This window comes from Arachis duranensis, chromosome 8 (assembly GCF_000817695.3).
Source record: "Arachis duranensis cultivar V14167 chromosome 8, aradu.V14167.gnm2.J7QH, whole genome shotgun sequence".
Classification (NCBI taxonomy): Eukaryota; Viridiplantae; Streptophyta; class Magnoliopsida; order Fabales; family Fabaceae; genus Arachis; species Arachis duranensis.
In genome coordinates this window covers 4,840,524-4,853,565 of record NC_029779.3, presented here as the reverse complement: position 1 = coordinate 4,853,565, position 13,042 = coordinate 4,840,524, and positions in this window count along the sequence as shown.

Genomic DNA, 13,042 nt, shown 5'->3' with positions numbered 1-13,042 from the left:
GCGGACTAGGGCGGCGTAAGGGTTCGCGATTGTGGTGGTGGAGGTAAGAGGTGACGATAATCAGAGGAGAGGAGAGGAGATGGGCTTCGTACGAAGGGGAGGGAATAGGGGTATGGCACGACAGTGTTGGGATTAAAGGAAATGGGCTCTGATTGTTGTGATAGGTCTAGGGTTCAGATGTGGGAAGGTGGGGCTCTAGCGGCGCTACTGTAGTGCGAAGAGGAGGGTCAGGAGCTGGAGGTGATGGTGAAGTAGTGGCTGCGATGGATGATAACAACAGTAAAGAAGATGGAGCTGCGTTGTGGAGATGGAAGAAATGGGAGAAGGGAATGGGAGAACGAACAGGGAGAAGAAATGGGAAAGGGCGCGGCGGCTGTGGTGATGATGAGTGGTGGAATTTGAAACAGAGAAGAGGAGGTGAACGTTGGATGAAGAAGGGTGCTTTGTGCGAAGAGAATAGGGTTTGCACATAAGGAAGAGGTGGGATTTTAGCTATTCTGCGTACGCACCACAGTCATGCATAAGCATGATTGAAGGAATTAGGAATCGTGCGTGTGCACCAACTATGCGAACGCCGTGGACAGAGGCCATGTTTTGGAGTGTGCGTACGCACCATCACCGTAAGTACGCACGAAATGATTTTTTTTGTTAGCATCTTAATATTCACAGAAATAAAAATTAACAAAAATTCGCAACTATTTACATTAAACTTTAAAATTACCAAGATTTTATTTTCCAAAACAAAATTTGTTAACTACTCAAAATACTTGAAATGTGCACAAACAAAAGCTACCAAAATTACTTCAACTATCCACAACTAATTAAAAACTTCAAAATTGTAATTCATGACAAAAAGACAAATTCAAATAAAATTACCAACCATTCAAAATAGCAATTGAAAAACAAATACTTGAAATTCAAAATAGCAATTGAAAAACAAAATAGCAAGCTTGTACACCCAATCTTGTGAATTCTCTTCATTCCATCTAGGTGACAAATACTTGAAATTCTCAATCCCTATAATACAATAGCAACCAAACTCATAATGCAATGGGTGAGAATCCATAGGAGAAAAAGGAAATAAAAACAAAAGATAATAAGAACAAGCAAAATGGACTCCTAAAACTAGCAAAAATAAGCAATCAATCAAAAGCAAAGTATTCACCTATTCACATATTAACAATAACCAATAATGTAACACCATTGCAAATCCTCGGCAACGGCACCAAATTTGATAAAGAGAATTTATCGTCAATCTAGATTTTCACAAAGTAGAATTGCATCGTTGAAAGTATAGTCTAGACCAACAATTAATAACTGAGATCGAGAGTACTTCAACCTCAGGTCATCTTTTCTAGGAGTTGCAATTAAGTGTTATTATTGGCTATGAGAGAAATTGGGGAATTGGGAAAGCAAGAAAGCAAGAAATGCGAATAGCAAGAAAGTAAATGATCATGCAAGAAATTAAAAAGGAAAGCAATTAAAAGAGAATTTAAATACTAAAAAGAGCTCTTGGTGAGAATTGGGAAATTTAGGATTCCTATCCTAGTTATGGACCACAAACATGGCAATTGTGTGGAATCAATCCAAATTAGTCAATCCTCCTTGAGAATTAGTCAAAAGGGCACAATTGGTCTCAATCCATAAGTTCTAGTCAACTCACTAATTACTTAGTGAAAGACTAGCGTCAATAGAAACCAAACTAATTAGCCATTCCCACACAATGCGGAATGGACATCCACAACTTAATTCCACCCAAACACCCAATTTCTCAACCAAGAGTATGAAAATTAAACATGCAAAAAAGTAAAAGTCAAAGCAATAAAAGTCAAAGCAAGGAAAATTAAAATGCAAGAAACCTCTTGGCAAGTAATTGAGAGCCAAGGTTACCTATCTTAGACATTGACCACAAATATATGATGATTATGAAGAGTTAATCCTACTTAGTCAACCTTACATCGAAGATAAGTCAAATAGGCATAGTTAATTTCAATCCCTAAGTCCTATGTCAACATTAAGGGGTCACATAGTGTCAAGGGAGACTAAATCAACTAACTACTCTAATGTATCAAATAAGAATGGACATCAATAGCTCAAGGATCACCAAAGTCAACAATTTCAAGCCAAGAGTGGAGGAAAACTATGTAAAAATTAAGCCAAGTATTTTATCAATCACTTGGTATGCATGAAAATAAAATAATATTAAATTGCATCAAAAATAAAATCTAAACTACCAAAAGCAAGAAAATCATAATAACAACTAAAGAAAGCAATAAATGAACATAAAACATAAATTGCATTAATTGAAAGTAAAATTAACAAAGAGTGTTCATAACATAAAAAATGGCAAAATAAAAGAAATAACAAGAGAAATGAAGAAGAACAGGATAGAAGAACATGGAAACATAATTGAAACTACATTAGAACAAGGATTAAAAGTTGAAATTAAAAGGAAATTAACTAATAAAATCATAATTCTAGAGAGAGGGGACAGCTTCTCTCTCTAGAAACTAAGAGAAAACATCATAAAAACTAAACCTAATTGCCCCCTCATTCCTCTTCACTTTGGCCTTAAATAGCTTCAGAAAATGAGTTGGGCTGGATTTTGGAGGCCCAGAATTCACTCCTAGTGATTTGCATTAATGACCTCACGCATATGCACGCACGCGTACGCATGACCTACGGTGCATACGCATAGTTGTGCAGAATTTCCATCGTGAGTACACACGATATTTGGTGCGTACGCACGACATTTGGTGCGTACGCATCCTTGCACGAAGTCACCGGTGTGCGTACGCACGCATCACTATGCATACACACCTTTGCAGCAGCTTCCAAACTTCATTTTCTTCATGATTTCTCCCTTTTGCATGCTTTTCTCTTCACTTCTTCCATCCCATACTTGCCTTGGAAACCTGAAATCACTCAACAAATATATCAAGGCACCAAATGGGATTCAAGTGAATTAATTTTAGCTATTTTAAGGCCTAAAAAGCATGTTTTCACAATTAAGCACAAAACTAGGGAGAATTACAAAACTATGCTATTTAGATGAATAAATGTGGGTATATGCGATGAAATCCACTCAAATCAAGCCAAAATATATCGTAAAATATGGACTCATCAATCGTCCTTATGGGAGAGTCAAGGGAAGATCTAAATAAGAAGTTGGAGTTAGGGAGAGAAGCTCTAAAAGTGTATGGTCTGTGCATAAGCCGTAGCAAGACAGAATATATGGAATGTAAGTTCGGCTTGCGAAGGAAAAACCCTAATATAGAGGTAAAGATTAGAGATAACGTCTTACAAAAAGTTAAGAGTTTTAAGTATCTTGGGTGCATTAAACATGATAATGGAGAGATTAAACACGATGTAAATCATAAGATCCAATCAGGTTTGTCAAAATGGCGGTGTGCCTCTAGTTTTATATGTGACAAAAAAGTGCCTTTAAAACTTAAAAACGTAAATTCTATCGCACTGCTATTAGACCGGCTTTGCTTTATGGTACAGAGTGTTGAGCGGCCAAAGGGGAGCATGATGCGTGAGCATCTTTCCTATCTTTTCCTAGTGAATCTGCATCTAATTTGTTGAGTTTAATAAAGAATTAATTATCTTTTAGCCAATATGGAGGTTACTTTGAGTCTTTTGCAATTTTATTTATTTTAGGTAGCATTCGGCGGAATTTGATGGAGTTTCTACAACACAAGAATCAAAGGAGATGGCAGCAAGGAGCGACGCGTACGCGTGATTTGGAGCTTTCCATGGCGACGCGTGCACGTGACTGATGCGTACGCGTGATTTGAAGATCTGCTCAGCGACGCGTTCGCGTAACCGACGCGTCCACGTGACTTGCGAAGAAGACCAGCGACGCGTACGCGTGACTGACGCGTACGCGTGACTGACGCGTACGCGTGACATGCGCCACGTGTAGAAAATGTAGAAAAATGCTGGGGGCAATTTCTAGGCTGTTTTGACCCAGTTTCCAGCCCGAAAAAATACAGATTAAAACCTGCAGAATTGATAAAACAAGTGGTCCCCACCCATCAGCTGAAGACTGGTTAATGAATTCGAATTTAAATTCAAATCTTATTTTGAGGGAAAGATTTTTTAGTTTTAGATAGATTTTAAATTAATTAGAATTAATTATAAAAGGAATGCCAACAGGGTTATTCCAACACAACATTATTCTATTCCAAATTTACAATCCTAGTTTTTTTTCTCTGAACCGTGAGCAACTAATCCTCCATTGTTAAGGTTAGGAGCCCTGTCTATTTGTATGGATTGATTCATTTGATCTTTCTAATTTAATTCATGTTTTGATTTATATTTCAATAATTGTTTTCGTTCTTTATTTTATGAATTTGGGTGGAACGAAAGTATGACCCATGTTCTAATTGAGTTCTTGTAAAACTTGGAAAAGTTCTTTACTTGAACAACAACTTGAAAACATATTATCTTGAATTTCTAATTGTTTGTATTTAATGGGATACGTGACATATAATCCCCTTACTTTTGGATAATTAGGATTCTTGTGGCATATAAACTGGAATTTGATCATCACCTTCTAATTGGAATTAATTGACCAAGGAATTGGCAGTTAATGAATTTTAGAGGAGACTAGGAAGGTTTAAGGAATTAGGGTCTAGTCACATATAGTTTGCCATGAATTAAATCTTGCATGATTAAAATAGTTAGTAAGAAAAATCAATCCGGAAAAATAGATAACTCTGAAGCCTTAAATATTTTCTCCATATTTTATTCCCAACTCATTTCTGCTTGCTTTCTGAAATTCTTAATTTACTGTTTAATGCTCTTTGAATACCCAAACACTCTTTTTTGTTTGTCTAACTAAGCCAATCACTTAACCATTGTTGCTTAATCCATCAATCCTCATGGGATCGACTCTTACTCACGTAAGGTATTACTTGGTACGACCCAGTACACTTGCCGATTAGTTTGTGGGTTATAAAATACCGCACCAAGCTTTTGGCACCGTTGTTGGGGATTGACTGTGATTAATAGCTATTAGTTGTTTGATTGCTTGGATTAGGCATTTTATTTTTAATTTTATTAAAATCTATTTTTTAATATTTTCGAAAAAAAGAAAAAAAATTAATAGCATTAATATTTTTGGTAATTTCTGAAACTAAGTTTGGTGTTACCCAGTTGATTTTATTTTAATATCTCCCTGTTATTTTTCCTGTTAATTTTTGAATTTTTTATTTTATTTTTATTTTATTTCTTTACACAGGTTACCTCACAGGGACTTCTCTGCACTTTAACGTAGAGATTCCCATATTTTCTTATTTTTTGTTTGTGTATGCGCAGGAACAGAGACAAAGAACATCTCTTAGACTTTGATCATGAACCTGAAAGGACTTTCAGGCGACGTTTACAACAAGCAAGACTTTACAAGGCTGCAGAATCTACTATGGATCCCAATGATGCTGATAATGCCAATGTGGCAAACCCAAATGGGAATGAATAATAAAGGAGAGTACTTGGCTCTTTCTCCGCTTCTACAACAGATCTGTATGGAAAAAGTATTGTGGTGCCTCCTATAGCTGCGAACAACTTTGAGTTGAAGCCACAACTAGTCACCCTGGTGCAACAAAACTACCAGTATCACGGTCTTCCCCATGAAGACCCGAATCAATTTTTTCCAATTTTTTGCAAATCTGTGATACTGTGAAGACGAATGGAGTAAACCCAGAGGTTTACAAAGTCATGCTCTTCCCATTTGCTCTAAGGGATGGAGCAAAGCTATGGCTAGATTCCCAACCCAAGGAGAGTTTGGAAACTTTGAACAAGGTGGTTACTGAGTTTCTCACTAAATTTTTCCCACCAAAGAAGCTGACTAAGCTTAGGGTGGAGGTTCAGACCTTCAGGCAGAAGGATGGTGAGACTCTGTATGAAGCTTGGGAGAGATACAAGCTACTGACTAGGCAATGCCCTCCAGACATGTTCTCCAAATGGACTCAACTAGATATCTTTTATGAAGGCTTGGGTGAAATGTCCAAGATGTGCTTAGACAATTCTGCAGGAGGTTCATTGCACAAGAAGAAGACACTGGAGGAGACTATTGAGCTTATTGAATTGGTTGCTAGAAACCAATATTTATACTCATCTAATAGGAATCCTGTGAACTCTGAGACTCCTCATAAGAAGGGTGTCATGGAAGTGGAAGCTCTTAATGCTATTCCTGCTCAAAACAAGCTGATGTCTCAATAAATAAATCTACTTACTCAACACATGGGTGGCATGCAAGTTTCATCTGTCAACACCAAAAATCCACCTCAAGAGGTCTCCTATGACATGGCAAGAAATTTAGTGCAAAATGATAGCTATGATTATGCTCAATCCTCTTCCGAACAGGTCAATTACATGGGGACTGGTTCTAGAAATCCCAATAATGACCCCTATTCTCAGACATACAATCAAGGATGGAGAAATCACCCAAATTTTGGGTGGAGAGACCAACCTCAAAGACCTCAAAATTTTAACAATAATTCTCAGGGCGGCTTCCAACAGAACAATTACAATAACCGCCAATCTCAGCCTCAGCAAGCTAACTCTAAATCCAAGGAAGATTCTAATTGGGAGATGATGAGGAGTTTTATGCAGGAAACCAGAGCCTCCATTAAAAACTTGGAAGTGCAAATAGGCCAGCTGAGCAAGCAAATACCTGAGATATCTGCAAACACATTTCCAGGTGATACAGTGGTGAACCCAAGAGAAGACTGCAAGGTTATTCAATTGAGAAGTGGTAAAACAGCTGGCTCTGAGACAAGGGCCAATGAGAGCTAGTTGAAAATAGAGCTCCTGAGGAGAAAAAGGAAGAAGTGGAACATGCCCCTCCAAAGCATGCAGACAACCCGTTCCCTGACTCTCTAGACACATATCCTACGTTGCCAAAGGCTCCTGAATACAAGTCAAAAATGCCATATCCTCAGAGACTTCAGAAGGCTTCCAAAGAAAAGCAGTTCTCTAAATTTTTAGATGTCTTCAAGAAGCTATAGATCAACATTCCCTTTGCAGAGGCTCTTGAGCAAATGCCTCTCTATGCTAAATTTATGAAAGAACTGTTGACCCACAAGAGGAATTGGAAAGAACAAGAAACAGTGGTGTTAACCAAGGAATGCAGCGCCATTATTCAACACAACCTTCCTGAGAAGATGCCAGATCCAGGGAGCTTTGTAATTCCTTGCACCATTGGAGATGTCACCATTCAGAGAGCTTTATGTGACCTTAGAGCTAGCATCAATCTCATGCCACTTTCAGTGATGAAAAAGCTTCAAATTGAGGAGGTAAAACCTATTCGTATTTCTCTTCAACTTGCTGATCTTTCTATTAAATTACCTGTGGGTGTTGTTGAAGATTTACTTGTTAAAGTAGGACCATTCATCTTTCCTGTTGATTTTGTTATATTAGACATGGAAGAGGAGGTAAAATCCTCTATTATACTTGGTATACCCTTTTTAGCTATAGGTAGAGCTCTGATTAATGTACAAAACGGTGAATTGACCCTGAGGGTCAATGAAGAACAGGTGGTCCTTCATGTTTTTGAAGCTCTCAAGCACCCTAATGATTCTGAAGGGTGTATGAAAATAGATGTTATTGAACCACTTGTTCAAGAGGTACTGAAAGCTGAGGTGCTTGATGACATTCTGGATCCTATCTCAGAGTATGAATTAGTTGAAGTTGATAATTTACCACCCTAGAAGGCTATGGTTTACACGCCTAAAGCAGAGGAGGAAGCCCCCAAGCTTGAACTCAAATCTTTACCCCCTTCTCTGAAATATGTGTTCTTGGGTGAGAATGACTCATATCCAGTGATTATTAGCTCTTCCCTGAAGCTTGAAGAGGAAGAGGCAATTATTTCAGAGCTCAAGAGTCATAAAACAGCTCTTGGATGGACCACTAGTGACTTGAAGGGGATTAGTCCAACCAAGTGTATGCACAAGATCCTCCTTGAAGATGATGCTAAACCAGTCGTGCAACCACAAAGGAGACTCAATCCAACCATGAAAGAGGTGGTCCAAAAAGAGGTAATGAAACTGTGGGAAGCAGGAATTATTTACCCTATTTCTGACAATCATTGGGTAAGTCCTGTACAGGTAGTTCCCAAGAAAGGAGGGATGACAGTGATCAAGAATGAAAAGAATGAGCTTATTCCCACAAGAACAGACACAAGATGGAGAATGTGTTTAGACTACAAGAGGCTCAACACTGCTACAAGGAAGGATCATTTCCCCCTGCCTTTCATTGATCAAATGCTTGAGAGGTTAGCTGGTCATGCATTTTATTGCTTTCTAGATGGATACTCTGGATATAACTAAATTACAGTGGACCCTCAAGATCAAGAGAAGACAGCATTCACATGCCCCTTTGGAGTATTTGCCTACAGAAGAATGCCTTTTGGACTTTGCAATCCTCCAGCAACTTTTCAGAGGTGTATGCTTTCAATTTTTTCTGATATGGTTGAAAAGTTTATTGAGGTATTTATGGATGACTTTTCTGTTTTTGGTAATTCTTTTGAATCCTGCCTTAAGAATTTATCTCTTGTCTTGAAACGTTGTCAAGAATCAAACCTTGTTTTAAATTGGGAAAAATGTCATTTTATGGTTACAGAAGGTATTATTCTTGGACACCGGTTTTCAAGTAAGGGAATTGAGGTTTATAGAGCAAAGGTGGAGGTAATTGAAAAATTACCACCACCAACTAATGTTAAGGCAGTCAGGAGTTTCTTGGGTCATGCAGGATTTTATAGAAGATTTATAAAGGATTTCTCTAAAATTGCTAAACCTCTAAGCAACATGTTGGTTGCTGATGTTCCTTTTGTCTTTGTTTCTGATTGTGTGCATACTTTTGAAACTCTAAAAGTAAACCTTACCTCTGCTCCCATTATAGCTCTCCCTGACTGGGATCTACTGTTTGAATTAATGTGTGATGCTAGTGACTTTGCTATAGGAGCTATTTTAGGACAGAGGCATGGTAAGCTTGTACATGTCATTTATTATGTCAGTCGTGTGTTAAATGATGCCCAAAAGAATTACACAACTACAGAAAAAGAATTATTAGCTGTTGTGTATGCTGTTGATAAGTTTAGGTCCTATTTACTTGGTTCTAAGGTTATTATTTATATTGATCATGCTGCTTTGAAGTACCTTCTAACCAAACATGATTCTAAACCAAGATTAATCATATGGGTGTTGCTCCTTCAGGAGTTTGATATTGAGATAAAAGACAGGAAATGGTCAGAGAATCAAGTAGCTGACCATCTTTCCAGAATTGAGCCTGAAGCAGGAGTACAACCACCCACAGCTGTGACTGAGATGTTTTCGGATGAACAATTGTTCCTCATTCAGCAGGCTCCATGGTTTGCTGACATTACAAATTATAAGGCCATGAATTTTATCCCAAGGGAGTACAGCAGGCAACAAGTGAAGAAGCTATTGACTGATGCAAAGTACTACATTTGGGAGGAACCATACCTTTTTAAAAGGTGTTCAGATGGAATCATCCGGAGGTGTGTCCCAGATGAAGAAAAATAACAGATTCTTTGGCACTGTCATGGTTCTGAGTATAGAGGCTACTTTGGCGGTGAAAGGACAGCTACAAAGGTCCTTCAAAGCGGGTTCTACTGGCCGACTCTCTTCAGGGACTCAAGAGCATTTGTAAAGTACTGTGACAGATGTGAAAAAGCCACGAATCTCCCTGCCAACCATGAAATGCCACAGCAGGGGATTCTTGAGGTTAAGTTGTTTGATGTATGGGGTATTGATTTTATGGGACCTTTCCCACCCTCACATTCAAATAACTATATTCTAGTGGCAGTTGACTATGTGTCCAAGTGGGTGGAAGCTGTGGCTTTACCCACCAATGATGCTAAAGTGGTAATGAGCTTCCTTCAGAGATATATCTTTAGCCGGTTTGGTGTCCCAAGGACACTCATTAGTGATGGTGGAAGCCACTTCTATAACAGACAGCTGGACTCTCTTCTGTAGAGATATGGAGTCCGTCATAAAGTGGCAACCCCTTATCACCCTCAGACAAGTGGTCAGGTTGAAGTTTTCAATAGAGAACTCAAGAGGATTCTAGAGAAGACCGTCAATGTTTCAAGAAAGGACTGGTCTAGGAAGCTTGATGATGCTCTCTGGGCATACCGGACAACATACACGACTCCCATTGGCATGTCTCCTTATCAGTTAGTCTATGGCAAAGCCTGTCACTTGCCAGTTGAGTTGGAGCATAAAGCTTACTGGGTAATCCGATATCTGAATATTGATTCAGAAGCTATAGGAATCAAGCGAATGCTTCAGTTGAATGAGCTTGATGAATTCAGATATTCAGCCTATGAGAATGCCAAGCTTTAAAAGGAGAGAACCAAGCTACTACATGACAAAAAGATTGCCATCAGAGTCATTAAGCCAGGACAAAGAGTGTTTCTATATAATTCAAGGCTCAAATTCTTTCCCGAGAAGATGAAATCTCGATGGTCAGAACCATTTGTGGTTACCAGAGCTTCACCATATGGTCATGTGGAAATACAGGAAGAGAATTCTGACAGAAAATTTACAGTGAATGGCCAAAGGTTAAAGCACTATCTTGGAGGCAAGATTGATCGCCAAAGGTCCACTCATCAGCTGAACTAGCAGAACTGACCGTCAAGCTAATGACGTTAAAGAAGCGATTGTCGGGAGGCAACCCGATAAATTTGTACCCTTAGCTAATTTTCATAGTAGTAGTTTTCTTTTTTTATTTTTATTGAGTTTTTACTGTTTCTCTGATCATGCAGCTATGTTATTCCAGGAACCGAACACCTCTAGCTAAAAAAAAACAATAAAGAGAACACGACGTGCAAGCGTCGTTGACGCGAACGTGTCAATCATGTGTGCGTGAAAAACAATATTTGACAGAGAGTTATGCGGGAGTGGCGCTGGACCCATGCTTGGCGCACAAACATGACCGCGCGTACGCGTACCACACGCGTGCGCATCGTTTGCAATTATCGCCATCCACACGTGCACGTCATTGACGCGAATGCGTGACCTGCAAAAACAGCATAAAAAAGTGTTTTGGCAGAGAGTTGTGCTGTCTTGGGGCTGGAAGCTTGCTAGAGGCACAAATTTACTCATGCGTACGCGTCCCTGACGCGTGCGCGTCATTTGCAAAAATGGTCCTCTACGCGTGCACGTGTATGACGCGCACGCGTCATATGAAATTATTGGTTCCCAAGCCATGCGAACAGAGAGTTGTGCGTGCGCGCGGCTGGCTTCGCGTGAATCGCACAAAACCTGTGGCACGCGGACGTGTGCCTGACGCTAACGCGTCATAAAGAAAATTCGCGACCCACGCGTACGCGTGCTGTACGCTTATGCGTCGCCTGCGCCGCACAAATACACTTGTTTACCGCACAGTTTTTACTTTTCTTTCTCTCTCTCCCAATCCTAATTCTCTCTTGTTCTTTTGTCTTTATATTCTTCTTTTCTCTCACTATTTGTTTTTATTTGCAGTTCTTCTTTGCTTGAGGACAAGCAAACCTTTAAGTTTAGTGTTGACACTTTGCTTAAGGGTTTTTTTTGTTTATTTTTATGGCACTAAGGGAGGTGAATCATCTTCACAAAGGAGTACAACCTGAAGAATAAAACGACCGCTCAGGATAGCTAAGGTGGTTGAGTTCCTTTCATTTTTTCCCTCCCGCTTTTATTATGTTATGTTCCGGTTTCCTGCTACTTTGTTTTGTTTAGTGCATGATCCTTTAGTAGTAGATTCATAGGTTCTAGTTTAGTTTTCTGTTAAGTGCTTTAATTCTGAAAGATGTCTCATGTATTACTCACTGAACTTGAATTCAAATAAAAAATACAGAAGTGATGTATTGCATGAGAAATTGAGTTAATTTTAAGAGTAGTCTTATTTACTTAAAGGTGGTGGTATTTTCTGTGATTGTTGAATGCATGAACAGTGCATATTTGAATTTGAATCAAGGGATGTTGATGTATAAGGAACAGGAATTAATTATCTTTTTGCCAATATGGATGCTACTTTGAGTCTTTTACAATTTTGTTTATTTTAGGTAGCATTCGGTGGAATTTGATGGAGTTTCTACAGCACAAGAATCAAAGGAGATAGCAGCGAGGAGCGACGCGTACGCGTGAGCGACCTGTACGCGTGATTTGGTGCTTTCCATGGCGACGCGTGCGCGTGACTGACACGTACGCGTGATTTAAAGATCTGCTCAGTGATGCGTATGTGTGATCGACGCGTACGTGTGATCGACGCGTCCGCGTGACTTGCGAAGAAGACTAGCGACGCGTATGCGTGACTGACACGTATGCGTGACATGCGCCACGTGTAGAAAATGCAGAAAAATGCTAAAGGTAATTTCTGGGCTGTTTTGACCCAGTTTCCAACCCAGAAAACACAGATTAGAAGCTGCAGAATGGACAAAATAAGTGGTCTCCACAATCAGCTAAAGACTAGTTAATGAATTCGAATTTAAATTCAAATCTTATTTTGAGGAAAACATTTTTTAGTTTTAGATAGATTTTAAATTAATTAGGATTAATTATAAAAGGAATGCCAACAGGGTTATTCCAATACAACATTATTCTATTCCAAATTTACAATCCTAGTTTTTTCTCTGAACCATGAGCAACTAATCCTCCATTGTTAAGGTTAGGAGCTCTGTCTATTTGTATGGATTGATTCATTTGATCTTTCTAATTTAATTCATGTTTTGATTTATATTTCAATAATTGTTTTCGTTCTTTATTTTATGAATTTGGGTGGAACGGAAGTATGACCCATGTTCTAATTGAGTTCTTGTAAAACTTGAAAAATGTCTTTACTTGAACAACAACTTGAAAACATATTATCCTGAATTTCTAATTGTTTGTATTTAACAGGATACGTGACATATAATTCCCTTATTTTTGGATAATTAGGATTCTTGTGGCATATAAACTGGAATTTGATCATCACCTTCTAATTGGAATTAATTGACCAAGGAATTGGCAGTTAATGAATTTTAAAGAAGACTAGG